Source organism: Columba livia, chromosome 1 (genome assembly GCF_036013475.1).
Source record: "Columba livia isolate bColLiv1 breed racing homer chromosome 1, bColLiv1.pat.W.v2, whole genome shotgun sequence".
NCBI classification, from domain to species: domain Eukaryota; kingdom Metazoa; phylum Chordata; class Aves; order Columbiformes; family Columbidae; genus Columba; species Columba livia.
In genome coordinates, this window is record NC_088602.1 from 67,616,641 (window position 1) to 67,638,659 (window position 22,019).

At 38.5% G+C, this 22,019-nt stretch overlaps 1 long non-coding RNA gene across 1 annotated transcript; it reads left to right on the forward strand.

Moving 5' to 3' along the window:
• Positions 1 to 11,397: 11,397 nt before the first annotated feature.
• Positions 11,398 to 21,745, forward strand: LOC110360322 (uncharacterized). Its single transcript, XR_002416126.2, has 2 exons — positions 11,398 to 11,691; positions 19,058 to 21,745. It is a non-coding gene; the product is annotated as an uncharacterized LOC110360322 (long non-coding RNA).
• The last annotated feature ends 274 nt before the right edge of the window (positions 21,746 to 22,019 follow it).

Here is a 22,019-nt window from a genome sequence, read left to right on the forward strand (position 1 = left end):
ATACCAACAATAATTATGCAATGTAAGTTCTTTAATTATTGTGTCAGAGCATTTTCCATTCCCTATTTTAAGGGTCTCTGAGTTCTATTTATTTACTACCCTTTATTAGTAGTTGATCAATAAATGTGCCCTTATGACCACTGGGCACTTCTACTTTTTGAAGTCTTAGTTGTCAGCAGCAGTTACCTACACTACATACAATAAAATATTTTTACCTAGGGAACTTCAAAGTTGTATGGTTTTCAGTATATTCTTCTCTGTGTCTTGGTAAATTTTAACACAGTTATCTCTCCTCTACCTGTTTTATCTTTTTTTTTCCCTAGAAAATCAGTATTTGTAGTTCAGATATGTGAAGAATCCGCCAAATATCAGGCATGAGTATTTTTTCTGATTTAAGTCATAAACTTCCCTTTTCTAGGATCAGTTAGTTCTATTATCCAAGTACTATAGCTCTAAATCTACAGTTACAGTATTAGTATTCCTCAGAAGGGTAAATTGACTATACCTTCAGAGAAAACCACTTCCACCTTCCCACATTTTTTTACTATGCTCAACGTTTATCCATGTGCTGTCATAATTTTATAAATGAGAAATATGAATTGTGCAAATAGCAGTAAAGAGACAAAAGCCATTGTGTGGTGTTAAACAGTTAATTCTTGCTACATGAGTAAAAAATCAGTTTGTACCTCTGTTCGTGCAACACACTTTGGTGTACAGCAATAACCTACGTCTCTCCATCACCATGAAAAATGAGAAATTAAGGCTACCAGACATCAAAATATTTCTCCATATGGCAGCACATTTATATCCTGCACAGGTGTTTTTCTAATTATCATGCACTGATAAAATTCTCAATAGTCAGTGATCATAGTTCATATTTCTCTTCAGTTGTGATGATGACACTGTGTTTATACAATGGGTGACAACAGAAAAACAAGACATGTCAGAACCTCATTTCTCAGATACTCTTTGTTACCTCACATTTTCCCTCCCATTCAGCTAGCTACATTGTTTTGTCTTCTATGCGCATCATCTCTGTTCTCTCTCCCACACTCTGGATTTCCCTCCTGAGACAGATGACCCCTGTGGGCATATTTTATCTTCATTAAACATATCATGTGTGGTTAATTTGATCCAAACATGAAGTATTTTATTTAATCAAAACTGAAGAATTTGTACCAGCCAAGCATTAAAATGCATCCACTGATCCTGCTGAACATCCCGCTGAGCACTCAGCATCCTACTGCGTGAAGTCCTGGTGCTACCTGCTTTTGGCTTTCCTGAGCAGTTCATATGGTGGACCATGGGAGCCTTGTCTTGAGAGGGGAGCAGAGGCTGTTTATCCACTGTAAGTAGTTGCTTTTTTCATTTATGGTCATTCTCTGGAAGTCAGTAAGACACTACTCAGTTTGAATAAGGATATATTGAAATCCTATACTGTGCTACTAGTAAGCCTGCTTTCAAGGTGCTGTAAAGAAGAACATGACAAATAGTCACACTGTTTAATGGAGTAACTCACCTTTAACTGTGGCTGAATTACTAGAACATATTTAATGTATCATTCTAAAACCTTTCACTCATATAGCCATTTCTTACACAGATCTTCCAAGTCAAAAACTCTATTTGTCCAATGCAAAAGCTCAGAAAAGCTTCAGTGATAACTATCATGTGTTTATCGCTCCTGTGATCGCTGAAGTTTGGTTTGCTTACCCAAGTCCAGTGGATAGCAAAAGAACTGAGGGACACCTAGCACCTGATACCACGAATCTGAGTAGCTTTATTGTCAATCCTGTGTATAGTCCTCAGGTAGCAGGAGTTGTGCCTGATGAAGCTTCACCTGTTTGCTCATCTATATGCCCACAGGCATCATATACATGTACTTCAGAGACCTTTCGGCAAGCCTACTCAATAAAATTTCAGTCCATTCCAAGTTTATAAGGGTTCAATCAGGCAGATGTTAATCAGTGAACTATGCATAAAAAAGCGAGCAGCCGTTTCCACCGTCTCCAAGATAGTTGCCATAGAATCTATTATTCCAGTACCACAATTGAAAAAGGGCTTAGGTTTCAATTGAATCTTTTTTGCTGTCTCAAAGAAATTATGGCTCCTTTAGGCTGATACTTAAATCTAATGAACCTGAATACTGTGAAACTCTCCTTTTCCACCCCCAAAAGGCTTCTCTGCCATAAACAAGACTGTATCTCTGGAGGATTTCCTACGCTCTATTGATCTAAAGGTATGCTTTATAATCTCTCAAGAATGGTATTTGTCTTTATATCAAGTTCAGAAGGAGCAAAATTGCCCCTAACAATTTTATTAAGCTGATAGAGATGGGAACTGCTCATTTTAGGAAGAGAGACAGACCTTTGACTTGTTGGTCAGTTAATCAGAGGCTTTTTATATATTTCCTGGGAAATTGCCTTCTTTCCCAGAAAGCAGAAAGAATTTCAGTTTGAGAGCTTTTTTGCTTTTTATCATGTCTCAAATGAGAGAATACTAGGAATTATTTCCATATAGGTTTTTGTATTTTATTAAAAACAAAAACAAACAGATGAATAACAAAACCAAAAACATAATCAACAACAAAAAAAACACTTAATGTTTGATACCTAATCTAACTCCCATTTATTGCAATTGAAAACTTGCTATTAATTTTAATGGAACACAAGGAAAGCCACATTCCTGGTGAGTTTCCAAAGAACATTGATTTCTTGCATACTCACAATCTTTAGAAGTAAATTCTGGAGGTAAGTGCCACCTGTATGTACATACATAGAAATCCAAGTTGATGGGAGCTTAAGCAGAACTCATAAAATGACAAGAGTGATGCTTCAACAAGCATGCAACCTAAATTAGTCAGGTAAAGGAACAGGACAGAAAGACGAGGAGTAAGATGTGGAGAAGAGAGCACAGAGAAAGACAACAGAAGCCAGGGACACATTCAGCTATTCTGTAAATGTAATTAAAGATTATCTCTCACTGTTTCAGTGAAGGTGATAAAGGTGCTGGCAGATATTACTAAGAAATTCAAAACAAGTGGCATTTAACTGTATGTGAAGTCTAAGTTTGCCTGTTTGTTGTACCTTATTTTCAGCAATGCTGAAAGTACACTCAGGATGTTGCTTAGTTGGAAAAGGCAATATATGGAACAGAACTCCAAACACACCAGGAAGAGACTGGCAGACTTATCCATGTATATGAAATCCAGGAATATGATGGATTTTAACATCACTATTTGAAAGATACATAGAGATCTTCTGTGGAGAATGAACTAATTCCACTAGGGCCTAAATTACTGGAGAATGAAGTGCAGAGGCAAAAATAGTGATACACAAAAGAAGGAAAGAAACAAAATTCATTGAGAATGGGAGTAATTGAATGAAGAAAGTACAGGGAGGGGAATAGTCTTAATTGCAACTGTATTTTACCAGTATATTGTAATGATCATCACATAAATTAAAGAACAAAAAAAGTTTATTTACAATATAGAAATTGTCCTTTTCTTTGATTTCTCCACTGTACTCCTCCTGTGGCTTACAGGACTTCCTGTAGGGATGGACAACAGTAGGTAGTTCTAAATTCATGAGTCCTAACTCATGAACAATGGTTCATTCAAAATATGTTTTGCTTTCTGGCACATCTAAAGTGAGAGAATCCAAGATGTTTCTTCTGTATGGGCTTTTGGGGTTTGTTTTTGGTTCATTTAAATATTTTGGAAAAGCCTTGAATACTATTTTGATTTCTGTATTAACACTTTAAAAAAAAAAAAAAAAAAAAAAAAGCTGCTTTTAAATTATATACCAGCCATGACTAGTACCTGCCTTTGGATATCACAATGTTTTCCACACTGGTTTATTGGATTACCCAATATGTCAGTCCTCATCACAGTCCCTTCAAGCAGCCAGACTTTAGAGGGAAAGCCCAGGATCCCATCAGCAGGCCACTGACAACACTGGGTCCCAGTTGTAGTGGACATTCAGAGACTCAGAGGCAAAATGAAATTGCTTACCATAGGTGGTTTGTTCATGTGGCACTAAGAGTTTAAATCACTACAGGGCAAAACACAATTTATATAACCTTCCTCTGAATATCTGTGAAGCCAAGAGGACTATTAAGTACTGAGTAAAGTGAGCAGGGCCATATTTTAATGACCATCTGAGGTCTCAAGTTAATGCTGAGTTTTTAAAGAACCATGAGTCCCTTGAAAGTCTACTGAAAAAATCTTGGTTGCTAATCCTTTGAATGTTAATGCTATACTTAATGAGTTTCTACAAGTTTCCCCTATCGTGGGGCAGGAGAATGGAGATTTTCTTTGTTTTTTAGGTTTAATTTTTGCCTTGTTTTTCATTGCCTCCATGAGTTAATGAGTTTTGCTGGTAGCATTCCTTTTTTGTTGTGAGAAAGGGACATGTAGACTGTCCTCATTCATTCTGATTCAAGCAAACACGTCATTGCTGTCTTTCACTTTGTGGGATATAGCATTGCCATCTATTTGACCCAAGTAAATTAAAAAAACAATAATCTATGAAGGTAATTTAAAACTGTTTCAGGACATTTGGCACAGAAGAGGATTGAGTTGCACTTTAAATTGGGAGCTTTACAGGTATATTATTTAGAATACATTAAAAAAATATAAATGAACTCAGTAAGAATAAAGTAGTAGGCTCAGCTCTGTGTTTCTGAAGTCAGAGCACCAGGGCGGCCATGGCCGATGACTGCTACCAGTGTCAAATTCCAAGATTACCGTTCTAACCTTACCGGACAGAAACCAGGAAACCTTTATATGACAAGAGTTTTAGGACTTCTGCTTAAAGAGTACAAACAGAAACACTGCAAATTAGATTGCAAAGCTTGACTAAAGGTGACTTTTGGTTGAAGGACGCTGCAGGCCATGATTGGTTAGCTTTGTTCTTGGGCCATGTTTGATGTTACTTGTCAAGTCTCAGACCTAGAGAACTAGAGAAGGGAAGGAGACAGAGAGAGAAAGAGGTAGCTGCAATTAAAAAAACCAGGTATTTTTAAAACTGCAGATTTTTATTTTTACAGCTGGTATGTTCCTCAGTTCAGACCTTTCCCTGGGAGAAAGCAGCTGGTATTTCTTATACATTTAGCCTTTGTCAGGAGGGCTATTTTAACTGTAAGGAGAAATATGTGAAACTGTCAGCCACAGACCTTTAATTCCCAGGCTTATATTTGTAAACAATGATGCAGTTTTTTTACGGCACACTCCCTCTCACAGAGATACAAAGATCAAAAGTGAATGTTTCATTTTCCATAACTCTTCCAGACAAACATAGCTCTTCCAGAAAAATAATAATAAAAACCCCAAAGAAGTAAACAACGTTCACAGAGGGAATATAGCTTAAGTAATTCACACAGTATACAAACATATAGTGGTACAAAACCTGCAACACGAGTTTTTTGTTACATTTTAACAGTGTTTCCTCAAATCTTCAAAGCTTGCTTGATGGCTTGCTGAAGTAATTGAACCACTCTTGAGTTGTTTTATATAGGACATCTTATCTTTCTTTCATTACCCAGTCCGTGGCTTCTTTTCTATTCCCATGAAATCCATGTACACACTTTAGAAGCCCTCCTGAACAAGCTTGCTTCTAACTTTCACAGAGCCCTTCGCACAATTTGAATACGAAAGAGATACTGAATAAAAAGCTTTAATCTCTTGTCTGCTATTCTTCTTTCTTGCCTCTTCATCTCCCCCTCCCCTTCTTCCAAGAGCTTTTCTGTGTTAGTAAAGTGAACACTTTCTGTTTAAAGTAAGTATAATGCTTGAGAAGATGCACTGGGAGAGTGAAATCGAAAGCCCGGCCTGCGAAGCCTCTCTGCCACAATTTAGCAATATTCCTGCTGCATTTACTTGCTCTTGAGCTTTTTGCAGGTAAAAGATTAGTAAAGAGCTCTCCTTAACAAAATCATTCAATCAGTAGCAAGCATAGGCAGTATCAAATGTGCCCTCTACCTCAAATACTGTGGGGCTCTTTCTTCTGATACCTCTTCCCTCAGCTAACTGGAACTGCTTTGAAAGGGCTTTCTGTTCTCTGCTCTCTTGTCAATTTGAATGCCAGGAAATGAGCCTCCTTTGTGAGATTAATTAATAGCAGGAGCTGATCGGCCCAAGCCCAAATGCCACGCAACAGAGCTGTAATTGCTACTTTGTGGAAAGGAAAGAAAAAGTTTTGGTTGCAGTTTAAGAAGAGGGTTTAAGGAAAGTTCTTTGAACTAGAGGTCTCAGTGCACTGGATTAAGGCAAGAAGCAAGGAGGCCTTTGAAGTTTGTTAAGAGGTTTTGGAGTAGAAAAAAGTTGGGTGGCAAATGGGAGCTGGCAACATCAAAAGCGTTTAGCACCATTCCTCACCTGCTTGTATTCAGAGCAGGGACCACAGGCTGGAAGCATCATTTGCCTGCAATTTAAATGGTCAATTTGGGGCTCTATTTGCTTTGATCAGAAGCTGTACCCTGTATGTCAGTATGTATATAAGGGCTGTTACACCTGAACACCTGAAAGCTGCATATGCTCCAGCACATGCACATGCATATGCATTACATGTACAGGTATACACAATCACTGAGTTCAACATAGTAATTGACATCTGCCATTTTTCTTCCTACCACATACCGATTATTGCTACTTTGCTAATTACTTGTGCACTGACATACCAATAGTCACTGATTACTGATACTACTGATCCCACATTTGATTAAAAGGCTTAGTAAATGCAGGTTTTTCTAAATGACTCCAAGTATTCTACATATATAAATATTTGGTAATAACTCAAACACTAAGGTCATCTTCAGGCAAAAAAAGTGGACACAAGTCCCTTGGAAATGCCTAGGCCAAAAACAGGCAGGCATGGCAGAAACCTTTGCGTGAGTTGGCAATACAACCTGTGAGAAAAATTAATATCCCTTCATATTTTAAATGCTTAATGCAGGGGTGTCAAACTCATATTCAGCAGGGGCCACGTCAGCCTCACGGTTGCCTCCAAAGGGCCAAATATAATTTTAGGACTGTATAAATGTAGGAGTGGTTAGATTTATACAGTCCTAAAATTACATTTGCCCCTTTGAAGCAACTGGGAGGCTGATGTAGCCCCTGGTGAAAATGAGTTTGACACCCCTGGTTTAGTAGCAAGGATGTAGCTTTACAAGCAGAGCACAGCTCTGAGTCCAGCAGAGCAAAAATCCTGGAAAACTGCCCTAATGGAGGCTGAGGTAAATACCTTAGAGCCAGGGTATCCCCAAGAGCCAACGATCTCATTCTGCTCCATACCCCACTGCAGGGCACATGGCCACAGCATATGTGCTGGAAATCCCTTGGTGGCACAAAAGCACCTCGGAGGCTGTTACAAGCCAGTGGAGCTTAGAACAGCCTTGAGGTATTCTGAATTATACTGATGAGATTCTGTCAGCCCTGAAATTCAGAGAGGGCAAAGGTGGAGGAAACCTGCTTTTGTCCGCTTCCTCAGATTCTGTCATTTACACAACCAAAGTCAATGGGTCAAATTCACTTCTCATGTGATCTGAATGTAGTCAGTGATTTCTGGGTGAATTTGGCCAAGTATCTATGTCCTCTTAGTACCAGGACAGCACTACAAACTAAACCACAGATGTCTTGTCACAAACTTGATGATGTACTTTAAACCATTTGCTCTTAGAGGGTGGTAGCTGTCTTTTTTGTTCTCAGTTTCCACAGCACCCAATAGAAAGGACTTCTACCACTGTAAATGGTGCTTCTAGTCAAGCATTCAATCCTCACAACAGGACTTTATGCTGATAATTTGGGTGATGGGATAAAATTTCAGAGAGTTTGAAAATCATTTAGACCTCAGATACCTGCCTTACAGTTAGGAATAATAAGAAAACCCATTTTTTTCCTATTTCAGGAGCTGCCAGGGTCTGAGGTTTTGTATATTTTCCTCTCTTCAATCTCACATAGAAAAATAAAATAGAAAACAAAATGTGTCTTCAAATAAATGTAAATATGTATTTGAACTCTTTTTACACCTCTCAATCCAACCCTTCAAACCTCCCAGTTTGTTGTGTTTCTCAAAAGAGTACTATTAAAAGATAATGTGAAATGAGACCTTGCTGAAACAAAAATCCAGACAGAAATGCATTTTAGTGGTGAGGGCTTTAACAAGACTACAATGAAAACATACAAGAAAAAAAAAGGCAAGTCACTTTAGGCAGGATTCATCTTACTTAAGCCTTTGCCTTCTCCAGCCTCAGCTGGGCTCCCCTGTGCCTCCAAAGTACAAATCTGCCACTCTAAGACAGGTGGGATGATTTGCCCTTTGGGCATGGGCCTTCCCTTTACAGTGTCTACAGAGGGAGCCTGAGCACCAAATTTAAGTCAGCACCTTTCAAAGCAGTTAAGGCTGGGGAGAAGAACCCCTCTTCTAGCAAGGTTAAGAGAGAGGAGTCCAAAAACTACCAGATACATTGGAAAGAGCTCTTCTGTGATTCTTTTTCATTAATGGGTGATGTAAATTTTAGCTTATCCTTGTAATTGTTTAGAAGGACACCCCAGAGTCAGATAGAGCATAAACAATATTACCAGATAGAATGCAGTAGAGCATGTTTATAATGATGTAGTCTCATGAATCAGTTTTCAATTCTATTGATACAAGGTGTGCATCTGTCCTCAGATCTATCTACTGTTTTTTTGATTCAAAGTAATTTACAAAATATACAAGCCCTCTCGAACAGCAATAATAATTGTTCCATCATAAATTTGTGGGTGCAATTCAAAAATACTTATGGTGGGTGGTTTGCTGGTTCTGCATCCTCTCTTTCTTGACTTGTTTTTTTGCCTGTTCTACCATTAAACAACCTCCCCACTGTCCTGTGGTCATCTCCTCAGAGCAAGAAAGGAGTGACTGTGATCTTCAGTGTCTCTACAAATTTATTTTCTTATATACATCACACAGTACATATGACACGAGAAGAGGGTTTCTTTCCCATACAATAACCAAGAAGCAGGGAAATATAAAAATTAAAGGAAAACACTAACCCTGAGGCTGATTTGGATGACCTACACTAAGTGTATATATTGGTCTGGAGAATGTTATGCCACTGACTTCTAAATTTATCTGCTCAGCTCATTTAGGCCATCTTTCATCTCTTATTTTAGCTCCTAGTAAGTAGAGGGTGACTTATGTGGAAGCCAAGCCTTGAAAGCAGCAATTCTGACTTTTCTAGGAGACCGCAGGGAGATCAGATACAAATGCAAGTCTTCAAGAGACATTTAGTTTTTCACCTTATCCTAACCTGAAATTTAGGACATGTAAAATTCTCAAACTTCCATATCCCAAGGTCACATTACATGTCATAGAAAATTTTGCTTACCTTAGGCAAAACAATGATGTAGATCTTTATCTAAACATACGAATTAATTCACAAAATGTCTACAAGATACCCAAGCCCATCCATACATCATTATTTTTCAGTGAGGTTTTCTATAATTACATCTGTTAACAAATGTAGCAAATTCAATTAAAATTTAACTGGCAGTGCATGGAAGCAAAGCAGGTTCACTGTTATTATGTCAAACACCTTATTTTATGCCATGCATGTTAAGGTTTACCACTCCTTAAGGCTTGCAACTGCAACATTTTAACTGATATCTGGAGGCTTGTAATTGTATGTGTGCACATCAATTATGGATTGGATTCAGCATTTTCAGATAACTTCACCAATCACAAAGAGAGCCCAGTGGTCTCCTGGCATTTTCGGAGCAGTTTGATTACAGGTGTAATACATACAGCCTTGTTAGCTCTCAGTGATGAGGGATTCCCTTCCCTGCTGGGTTCTAGCTGAGGCACTGACCATTGCTTTTCACTAACAATTTCTATCTGGTCCCAAGAGACATTTTAATGAGCCCCTCCGACATGGCCAAAGGCAAGAAATGTTCTCTGGGCCAGTGAGGTGAAGAGCCAAAGCTTAGCCTACTAGGCAAGCAATAATTAATAAGGCATTTTTGATTCATCTCAATTCATTAACAAAGTTACTTTTTTTTTATTACTGCTAAGCAACACAACGTTAAGTCTGTCACATTACTCACAAGTATTGAATGAAAAACTCGTGCCAAGGTACGCAAAAAAAAATTAATTTATGACAAAAATAAATGAATTTAGAATACTAATTGGGAGAATGCAACTGACAGATACAGTGAAAGATTGATTTTAGGGGAAACGGAGAAATCTGTTTTCTGTTTATTTTAAGGACAGAGAATGAATACTGATTAGAAATGTATAGCCAGTTAGGTTAGTGCAGCATTTGGTCAGGTTAGGTTTGTCTAAAATTTTTCCCAAACTTTTGGTTATCTGCTACTCAGGCAGAGTGACAGCGGGGCAGTGGTCTGTTGGGGTTAATGGCAATGGTTCCTTCAGACCCTTAGACCATGTTACCCCATGACAAGCAATTTGTCAGACCACAAACAGTGCTTCTTTCCATACAAAGTAATGTTGCTTATTATCAGCAATATCTGATTTATGGGGGGCCAGACTTCTGTTGGAATAATCTAAATAAACTACCTGGAGCTGATTAAGGGATCCTCCACATTTTTGTTTTCATCAAGTCAGAATCCTGGGAGAGACAGCCAGCTTTTATAAGTTGCTGGGTATTTTGTTTTCTTCCTCCTTTCCCTACATTGAGCATAAAGAGAAAAACATTGCCAGGAAGAGGAGTAAAAAGAAATATTAGTTAAAACCAGAGTGCATCAAAACTGAGGCTCTTTAGAGATACGGAAGGGGCATCAATCACTTCTGTGGGCACATTAAGCTGTTACATATTATAGCCATCTCGGTTTAAGTGGTGTAAGGCTCATCTCATTTGCATTTGTTGTGTTACAATCTTGCTTCAGGCCTGTCTCCACAGTGAATAAGGTGGCTGTGCAAGGCAGCTTGTGGCTGGCATAAAGGATATGTCAGAGTCAAGCTGCTTCACTAATCAGCTTTACTGGGGCAGATACATGATAGTCTATGTGAAGAAATTTAGATAATAGTATACAGCATCCACTGGAACTGTATATGGTGTATATAGGGCTTTAGACTAACTTCTAATCCTTCACGGAAAATTTGTAAATACTGCCGCGATGTTCTAGTGACCTCTAAAGGCAGCTGGTTCGCTCTGTGTAGCACTTTTTGTTAAACCTCCTGCTTTGTAAGACGCATAATGCCAATGTTCCTACAGGCTCTACACAGGGAATTTTCCCCAAAATATGATTTTTCCATTAAACCTTCCACGTTTCATTGCCAGGTTCCCACCTCCTCCCCATTGGCCGGACCAGCTGCAGGTGAGCCCCCTCTTCCCCAGCCCTCCTACACCCCCTCCTCCCCCTCGCCCCCCTGCCTTCCTCTGCCCCCCCACCCCGGATTTGTCACGCCGCCCGCCTGCACCGGGGGCCAAGCCAGGGCTGCGCGCCCAAGCCAACAGCAGCCACAACTCGCCTGACCCTCCCCTGGGGTTCGGCGGCGGTAGCCGGCGTCTCGTGCTGTGGTCTCGCTTTCCTTTCCTCCTCCAAACAACTTGGCATTATCATCAACTTTCCCGCATCCAGCAGGCCAGGCCAAGGGCTTTATTAACATAGAATAACAGTATCTCGCCACAGGCCAGCCAGCATGGGTGCTGCTCCGAGTCGAGTTTGACTGCAGTGTTAAGCTGGCTAAAAATGTAAGTTTTTACAGACGTTACTCTTCTGTTTCACATTTTCTTTTCCTTTCCTTTTCCCTTTGGTGATTTTTAAATGATGTTTATTAAAGAATTTTTTTTAAAAAAAAGAGCAAGAAAGAAAGGCTGTAGCTGAGATTCAACTTCCCTCCCTCAACTCTTGCCGGCACAGAATTTCCAACTCTCTGTAGCACAGCATTTTCCCAGTGTCATTCCCCTTCAAGCTCAGCTAGCAGGTCTAGTATGGCATTTTCTTGAGTGGCAATTTGCAAAGATGGCCAGATCAGAGTCAGAAACCTTCGCCTGGCAGGGCAGGTTGCTCCTGTCATGCACCTTTCCTGCTGGTTCATCTCTGCTCAATAGCTCTGATAGTGAGCGGGAGACGCCGTGCTTTGTTTGCTTTAGGCATGATTAAACAATTAAGCTGGACATTTGGGTCCATTTGGACAATGATGCGCACGTACACATGCACAAATTAAATGTCAGACGATAACTAAAGCTATAGAATGTTTTGCATGCAGGTGAATTCTGTGGAATAATAGATCAGGAATGTCTTTTCTTGCTCCCCTATTGAAGATAAGGGGAGCGTTTTTTAAAACAACCTCCTCCTCCTCCTCCCCACCACTGAAATCCGCCCCCCCCTCACATGATGAAAGACCTATGAAGTTGAATAGTTGGGAGATAATAACTCTAACAGTAAAGGTCCCAGCATACGTATACCACCCTGCCTCTGGCAGTAATCCTGGCTTTGGGGATCTGAAATTTCCTAAAGATGTATTAGTGTCTTATACACATGTGCTCTTGTGCACTCATAATCCTTTTCACTAGCTTCTTAGCTGCATGCTTTGTATTTAAATTTTCCTTCTGACCAAGTAAATCCCTTTGGATGAAGTGACAGGAGCTTTTCAGCACCCATAGCTGGGTGACAGCTGGTGTAGAGGCTCTGAAAGACTGCAAAGTGTTCCTTACTAGCTTGCTTCAGGACCAGTGTCAGCCACCAGCTGAGCGATTTGTTAGCTCCCCTTTGGGCATCAGTCAGCTGAAGAGGCTCACATTAAAGGCTAAAGTAATACAATGGATATTAATATAAAAAAAAATAATAATAAAAAACTCACCAATATCTATGCTCCTGGCTTTACTGTGCTTTTAATTAGGTGCTTATTCATTATATGTGAACACCGTACACTTTCATTAATTCGGGAAACCCTTTATTAATACTGTATGAACTATATATGCCGGCCTCAGAAACACACTGTTAAAACTTCAGCTTGAAAGACGTAATTGTCAGAAGCCTTTCTAGGAGCAGCACAGCAATTAAAGTGGTTTACTTACAGATCACAGAACAGGATGTTTGTATTTATTTTCCCTCAAGTAAAGTTTCCCTGCAAATGTCCAATGTGTAATATATTCTGTTATTTAATTCTAGATTTGAAGGTTTGCTTCTCAGGGGTTCTGGCAAGTTTTTGCTATTGGAATTAGTAATGAGGAGCGCTGGAACTGTGGAAGTAAATTGTGCAATGTAATCAGGTTGTTAAAGGAAAAGCAATCCAAAAATGGGACTATTTCAGAACAAATCTGGGGCTGGGTGTAACACTGCAGGATGCTGCCTGCACAGATTTTCTGAGGGGGTGCAGGCACAAAGGCAGGGGAGAAATTCTTCACCATTTCTCCAACAAGGAAAACTAAGATTAATTTAGAAGAAGTCAATTTTAAAACACAGTGTCTGGTATAATAAAATTTTTAATTCTTTATTGATCTCTAAGGAGATTAAAGTACTGAGCTAGGTAAAACTCCCCCAGCATTCGAGTTGTTTTGCTTGAGTAAGGACTGCTGGCTTAGACCAAAGACCTATGAGAATTGCTTTATAAAAATAGTAATTAATATTCAATATTTTGCTGGTGTGCCACCCACATGTATTTGTGAAAATAGTAATCCAGACCAGGGATATGCAAACATGTAGAAGTATCTTAATTGTATTATTTTATCTAAGACATGTGTCATAATAAAATTCTCATTTACAAATCAAGATAACTGGAATTGTGAAGTTTTTTCCTTTGGATTGTCATATTTTAATAAAGTTGGGATAATAGAGTTCTTCTCTTTTTCTTATTTTTCCTTGTTCTGGACATGAATGGAGGATCTTAAAAGAATAAAACAAAATTCCATAAAGGCATATGAACTCCCTCAAAGCTTTGAAACATAATTATTCCTAAAAACAAATAGCTAAATTAAAACTACAGATATCTAAGGCAGTTGCCAATTCAAATTTTGCTCCTGACGACTAAAATCAAACCAACTTTGGGCCTTTGATTCATGTTCAGTAAAAAACTTTGAAAGCAATTTCTGTAAGAATGCTCATTTTCAAAGAAATATAACAACTTTCAATATCATGCATTTCGCTCAACATTTCTTTCCATTTAAATCAGATCTGGAGGTTCATTGTCTGTTTTTTTTTTTTTTAACTGACAGTTGCTAATTGAATAAGATATATTTCCTAGAAATAATAAAATTCACAAGGTGCTTCTTATCTGTGAGTGATAGATCACAGAATTGAGGAAGATTATTCAAATGAATTAAAATAAAGCATTGTTTTCTGGCTCTTCTTTTTTACTTTGGAAACTTAACCAAACTAATTTATAAGGAAGAAGCTAAGTCTTTTTATTTTAAAACCTTTTTCATTTCTCTATAGAGACAGTTACATACATACCACGAGAATGTACAAAGCAGCTTCAGTAGAGATAACATTACCTTTCACAGACCAAATCAGACATGTATTTACAGTTCTCACTCCTGCACCCTTTGAATATACTCTTGCTATTCATTATTACATCTGGATTTTGACCCTTCTTTGCATGTATTTTTCCCACCTCCAAAATATGCTGCTGTTGAGCCAGAAAATAAACACTCACTAAAATCTCAAATTAAGCTTCCCCCGAATGAATTGCTGAGGGACCTGATCCTGCGTTTGCTGAAGTCTGTAGAAGTTTTAATCACAAATCACACAAGCAAATGAGACAAGGGGTCTTATATTCATAATACCTGGGCAATGTTCAGAGCTGCAGAACTGAAGGCTTTCTTGTAAGTGGTGTAATTCTAGAAATCTGCAAATAATAAAAATGGAATTTGGGAGATTTTTAGTTTGAACTCGGGCATTTCACGTAGGTCATGATCCCAAGCACTTCTTCAGCATGTTTTTCCCTTATGAATTATTAATACTGGGCTTGTAATGGGCTCACAAGTGACTCCAGAGTCCTTATTAGGAGATCATGGTCACAATATCAAACTGAAAAATTTACAGGATGTATAGTAAAGATAATATTTAATCTCTTCAGGATGTTTTGAAAGCAAAAATATACAACTGCAAAACAAAAGGGAGTCTGTATTTCCTCTAAATATTAATTTAAGTTTTCCTAATTTGGGTCAATCAAAGTCCCTAAATATTGCAAGTTTTTTTCTTTTTTCTATTCCCTGTTTTTATAAACTTTTTTTTTTTCTGAGTATTTTATAACAGCTTGTTTTACAGTTCGCTTATTTGCTTTGTATACAAAACACCATTGGTGCTTCATTATTATTATTTTTAAATATACAGCATTAAAAAAAAAACAGGCATACCTGTATGTTTGGTGTCTGTTTACATTTTCTGTAATGTAGTCATTAAGCACACAACGTAGACTTAAAGGATGTCAAAACTGACAACCACACTATGATTGATGATGCTGTGCTAGACTAATTCTTGCCAGGTGTGGTGTGATGTGAATTCAAATGCAGCTCAGGGTTCTTATTTGTATTAGTAAAGTTGTGCTTTGTCAAAGTTCTGTGACTTCTTAACCCACTAAATCCATCTTCTAATCCAAGTTTTTCCTCGCTTTATTGCTGTATACAATATTTTTCTTCCCCTCAATAAAGCAATCCTTACATCTTCGTCTCCAGTCAGGGTTTCTTAAGACATCCAGTCCATGTAAATTCCAGAAAATACCAAGTGTGATGAGGTTATGTTAATTAAGTGTAAAATCTACATAAAGGCTTCCTAAGTGACTTGAGCTAGGGTATGCGAAATTATGTAGGGTGAAATTCACTCCATCAGCATAAAGCATAAACAGGAGAGCTTTATGTGGATAAGGAGTAAAATCCATGATCTTCAATCAGAAAAAGGGTTATAGCACAGACTTCTGTGGTCCCTACGAACGTTGTCTCCACTGTCATTCCTTGTCACTTGCAGAGCATGGTGGGGTGGGGGCAGCATCAACTTATTACCTCTTGTTACATGTCAGTGGTAAACATTGGCTACTTGCACTTTTGAACAACAAAAAATAGATATGTATACATATCTACTGCTAGTAGAGGGTGCCTGACATTAACTTTCAGGCTTTTTGTTTTTCCTCTTTCTCTCTCTTTTCCTTCCCCCTGCCCTTCCCCACTTCTCCCCTCCTCCTCCCCCATCCCCCCCTCCCATTTTTTACTCTGTCCTCACTGCTTCACTGGCATATTGTCATCAGCTGGATCATTGGCAAGAGGTGTCCAATACCTTTGATAACAGAGGATAATGTTGGCCCAGGATAGGCAGCAAGAGTTTCATTTGTTTGGTTCCTGGCCGAATGATCTATCATGCTTGATTATGTTTGTCTTGATTTTATTTATATTTTATCAAATAAAATCATTATCTTGTAAATAGAGTCTTGAGACACCAGGAAATGTATAGCAAAATTCCTAAGAGTTCAGTTTACTTCAACAACCAAATAATGTAAAACCTAAATAATATGATTCAACGAATCATAGCAAACCACATAAAATGTTGTGCTGCTAATCTATGAAAGTACCTATTACCCTCCACTGCTACCTCCCCCTTTCCCTCACCAAACTCTGTTTCACTCAGGTCTAATTTTAAGTGAGTGCTTTCTCATGCAAATACCCATTGATTTGAATGAGGTTTTCCAAGGGTAAAGACTAAGCAAAGACCTCGGGATGTGATCTTCAGAGAAAAACCGAACCCCTTTTTTTATGGATACAGAGAGTCACTGTACAGGAAAGTTATTGCACTATTATATTACTGCACATAAGTAATGGAAGAATGGCCAGCATACAGGGCGGTAACACATGCAGTATCTGCAGCGGACTGACAAGCACCAGTGGCAGAAACAGCGGAGAAGGCAGGGCAGGCAGGGTTTTTGGGTGTCATCTTGATTATCCAGGTATCTTCTCTCCATGATCAACCTGAAATAATCCCCAAGACCTCTCAGTTGAAGTCCCCAGGTAAAGGCAGGGCAAACAAAGAGGGCAAATTTAAGTTTTAGCAGTAAATCATGTAGTTTCCCTATTCCCCAGGACATCAGAGAAAATAATTATTTCCATTTGTCAAAGTCCTGTTAACAAACATTGAGGGTGGGATAATGATCTTGTCCAAATTTTTTTTAAAAAAACCCTTTGTTCTTATATTTAAATAATTTTAAGTGTTGGCTGTTTGGGATTCAGAAATATTGAAGAAGCCTAGGGAGGTCACAGTGACCCCTGCAGGCAATACAGTATCCTCCAGAAAAAACTCAGGAAATTAACATTATAAATATAAAAATATAGAGTAATTTTTATATATAAAATTACTTTTTAATAATTTTGGCAGCTTTCTCTGCATTTCCAGTGTGTGGGAACCTACAGGTGAACTTCAGTAAGTTAGAGTAGGAATTTTGATGGAAGGGGAGACGGGGAAACAAGAGTACAGAAATTCATCTGAGCTGAGCAGAGCACGTTTATTTGTTGATATAACCTGTGCTCACAAAATACATTCCACTTTTTACAGCAGAACAACAGATGTGAGGATCACATAGACCCCTAATTCGCAGCCTTGACAAGAGGTCTTCCCCACAAACAAGAAAAGTCTCACTTTTCAGAACACTTATTTTAAAGTAAACATAGGTAACTGCATTTCTTTCTGATTCTTTACACTCATGAATTACAACTCTGACTTTGTGTCCACTTTGAAACCTAGGTGAAAAAACACTAGAAAGACTACTGTCTCACCCACTTTATAGCAAAGGTATTAAAGTATGCAACATGTATCAGCTACCTAAATGACATTTGTGGTTAGTTCTATTTGCTACATTTACAGTACTCCTGTATAAGAGTAGTTGTCCAAAGAAGTGCTAAAGTTACTATGAAGACTGTCGTCACTTCCTTGAGGTGGGATGGCATCTTGTGCCAGAGAGCATGGGGGCTGGATGACCTGGCATGTGGCAGGCACAAAAAGGAACAGAGAAATATTTCTTCTTTATCATGAGGAGACTCACAGCTGGGTGAAGCTCAGGCAGTTCTTGGAGGTCCTACTGGTTTTCACAGATCACTCAGCGCTGTTTTCTTTGCTTTGCTCATTCTTCATTTCAGTTTGTTCGTTGGCATCAAGTTTGTTTCTTCCTGCTCGAGTCCTCAACTGGCATTGCATTTTGGCTAGTTCACTCTTCATGGACTGGAAAAGAGTTTGTCCACAATATCAGTTGGTGTTAGTGGTGTCAGTGGTGGAAAATTGCTTTAAGCAGATTTTCCAGGAGGCTTGGCTAGTTAGGATTAAGGAGTGATATTGATAATTGTTTGTTGCATCTGTATTTCAGACTTAACCATAATAAGCACCATTCTGTTTTATGGCCATTGTTTTGGCAGCTGTAGAGAGTGTGTCATGACAGATTCGTGAAAGGCTGAACCACTTAGTTATTTCTTCCCCTAGTTCCGTTGTTATACCTACTAAAAATGCAGCCTTTGCTTTAACAGATCATCTATCCTACTCGCTGCTTTATTATTATTATTATTATTATTATTATTATTATTATTATTATTATTATTATTATTATTATTATTATTCTGAACCAGTAAGATATCTCACTGATAAAAAATGACTTAGCAAAACAGAAATGGAAGCAGAAAAAATGAATTTGGGAGGTCCGTGCTAAGATATTTGCACTTGGAAGTTGTACAAGGCACTCTCAGCAGTGTTCCTCACACCGTCCCCATCAATATGTCATGTTACCCAAACATGTGATTCAGACTTGTGGTCAAGTTACTGGTTTTTAACCATCAGCTAAGCCATGGTAACATCATCTTTGAAACATAAGGAGAATGTGACATAAAGAAACTTAAGGTAACACTTTTTTGCTTGGGCTGTTCTAGGGCACATTTCCTCTCCTTTGTTTGAAGGTTAAGAGAGCTCATGGAGCTATTGTGTTTGAGCTGGCACATGGTAAGATTTTTTGCCATGTAGTACCTTTGAAAAAATGTCTAAGCCACTAATTCTATTTTTGTAACATGTATTTCTCTTTATTTTGTGATATGATTTAATGTTTCCTGGTAAATACGAATGACATCTTTTTGTTTACTGCAATTTCCATAGGAAGAAATAAGGAAGAGACAAGATGTCCCAGACCCTTTCATCCCCACAGTAGTGACAGAGGTGGAAGAAAGCTGAATCCAGCAGAAAGGACGAGTGGATTTCAGCAGAGAGCACCGAAGAGGAATTATCTCTGAAAGTAATGTGCTGGCCAACAAAGCACAACCGATAACTTGCAAGGCCATTGTGGACCTGAAATGCTAGCAGTGGTCAAAGCAAATTAAGACTTTTATTAAGGGACCCTTATGTATCATTTTAGTGAAGCAGGATTACACTGCCAGCCCTGCAGAGGGAGATTTAGTCAGGTAATTCTCATTAAGGGGCAAACCTCTCTGACTTCTGTGGGTGCTTTGCCTGATTAAGTACTGAAGAACCAGGCCCTAAGGTTGGTCCAGCTGAGCTCTAACCTATCTGGCTTTATGCAAGCAAAAGCTTCATATATCAGCCAGAGCTCATGCAGAGGAGTCTTACCAGGCACTCTAATCCTAAGGGGAAACATTTCATTGCAATGCACAGCAATTTGCATTCTTTCTCAAAACTCTGCTATTACATTATCCATTTTTCTCTTGATTAAAAGAGATCAAGAAGTGCACTCTCACATGCTACACATGCAGGCTTTCCATACAGGAGGCCTGAAATACACATTCACATTCAGACTGGAGGAGATCTGGCAACTTCCAGCTCTTAATGGATTTATGCTGTTCTAATAATAGTCACAGTTTACTGATAATGATCGAGGAGGGAAGTTACTGTGTTTTTTGTTGTGGGTGTTGTATTTCCAAGATATTCAAGTGTTTTCAGAAGTATCCAATGCCAAAAAGTTCTTAAACACTGTAAGCACTCTGAGCTTGTGCAGGTAACTTTAATTTTACCTACAGAAGGTCAGCCTATGGAAATAGTTACTTCCAGCAGCAGACATGGAACTGGAGCTACACTGGCACAAAGAAAATTTCAGAAGGTAGGCATGAAAATCTCCAAGTTTTCAGGCCTCTGGATTACAGTTTTTATTACACAGTCCATCCCCAACACCTTCCCTCTGGGAATGCCTTGGGAAAATAACCAGGGATGTAATCACAAAGGGCAGGGATATAATCACAAAAGGCTTCTTCTGATCTTGCAAAAAGCGTGGACAATCTTTGGGTCCTCTTCACCTGTGCTTTTACTCTTGCATAAGCACTAAGAAGATTAGTACACACAGAGCAAGAACCCATCCCTGATCCATCACTGATTTTTCAGGAACTGGTATTTGCCTGTATCACAATGACCCACAAATGAAATGTGGGTAATGGCATGAAGGGGACTATGTACGGTATCTAAACTAGGTTGATTGTGTAGTATAAAAATTATCTGAGTGTGCAAAATGGAAAACATTTATTTAAGAAGTTGAATGTCTCAACTAATAACAAGGTAAAAAAAAACAGCCTGGTATTGCCAACATTGGCTGTTTTCTAGAATAGATTACTCAAAGAAATTGATTTTGGCTAAAAGCCATCTACTTCCTCAGAGATAAGTCTGGCTTCTTCTCCAAACATTGCCATACTAGGTTTGGCCTGAGGGCTCTGAGTGGAAATTTTTATACATGAGCACATGGAGCAAGACATGCAAGTGAAAAAAGTGGGAAGGAGGAAATCTTACATGAATTTAACATCTCTTATTCTCCATTTTTCAACCAGAGAGGAGAAATAAGAGTTTTGAGACACTCTAAGGAGCTACTAAAATCAATAATACCTATCTCCACAGGAATTAAATGAATACTTCTGGAGACATTCTGGTTTCATACCAGTAGATTGACCTGCTCAGATGAACTATTAAAGAAGGAGTTTTTGTATTTTTGTGATCTGCATTTTTTTCTCAATCTTACCTCTTCCAAAAAAAGTTAATAAACCTTTTTGATCCAATACTGGCTGTGCATCCCGATATATTTAGTAGTTGTAGGAGGTGTTGTATTTTTAAGAGAACACTCAAGTAGGAATAAAGTAAATTTCACCAATGTCTATTAATTACAATAGTGGAGGAATGAGAATCCATGCCTGTCTGTTGGTTCCAAAGATCATTGTTACAGTAGGTTCTCTAATTTATGAACAGAAAATAAGTAACTGTGCATGGTATATAGGAGAAGTAGAAAAAAGTAAAAGGATTTAGGACAGCACAAGTATTCAATTTTTCAAGAGCCATCAGAAGCCTCGGGCACACTAGCTCTTTGTAGTTAAGGAAAAGTTGCTGTGTGTTGAATCTTGCTTCCTCTTATGTCTGTGTAAAGAAAACTGTGCGCTACTTGGGCCACTGAATAGTGTATTCAGTGGACTTATTACTATCTGTTGCAGAGTCCCCACTCCCTCCTGCAGTAGGTGGAATTGTCTTTGAATTGTGATGCTTTCTAAAATTACACAAGTAGAAGTTTAATACAATTATCAATCTCAGGTAATTGCTTCCCACTCCCATAATGCTGTATAGCACTATATGCTGTATGTCTGTTTGTCAAAATGGAAACAATTGCTTCCATCTGCAGCTTGTATTTTAGGTGCAGGTCAGAAGGCTTGAACCACGTCAAATTTGCCACCTTAAAGTCATTTGCAAAGTTTAGTATAAACTGTATCAGCCTATAGCATAAACAAGCTGGAAATTATAAGCAGTTTGTGATATCTCACTGAACAACAAATATTAAGAAATAAATATTTTCTTGGAATGTTAGTAGAATACATGATCTGCGTTTTCAATCCTAATTTCGGCTTCTGATGACATGAATCAAATATTCACATCCCAGCTGCTTCTGAATGTTCTAAGTGGAATTTCTTGGAGCAGTGTGAGCAGGTGGTGTTCCCACACAGCTCCAAATAAAGTTTATACGTGCTAGGGATGCTGGCTGCCTTACATACAAACATGGATTCGGATAACTTCTTTTCTTTAAATGCACATATTTGGTCATTTTGGCATGAGACTGAGCCATCTTCCCAAGGGCAAAGCC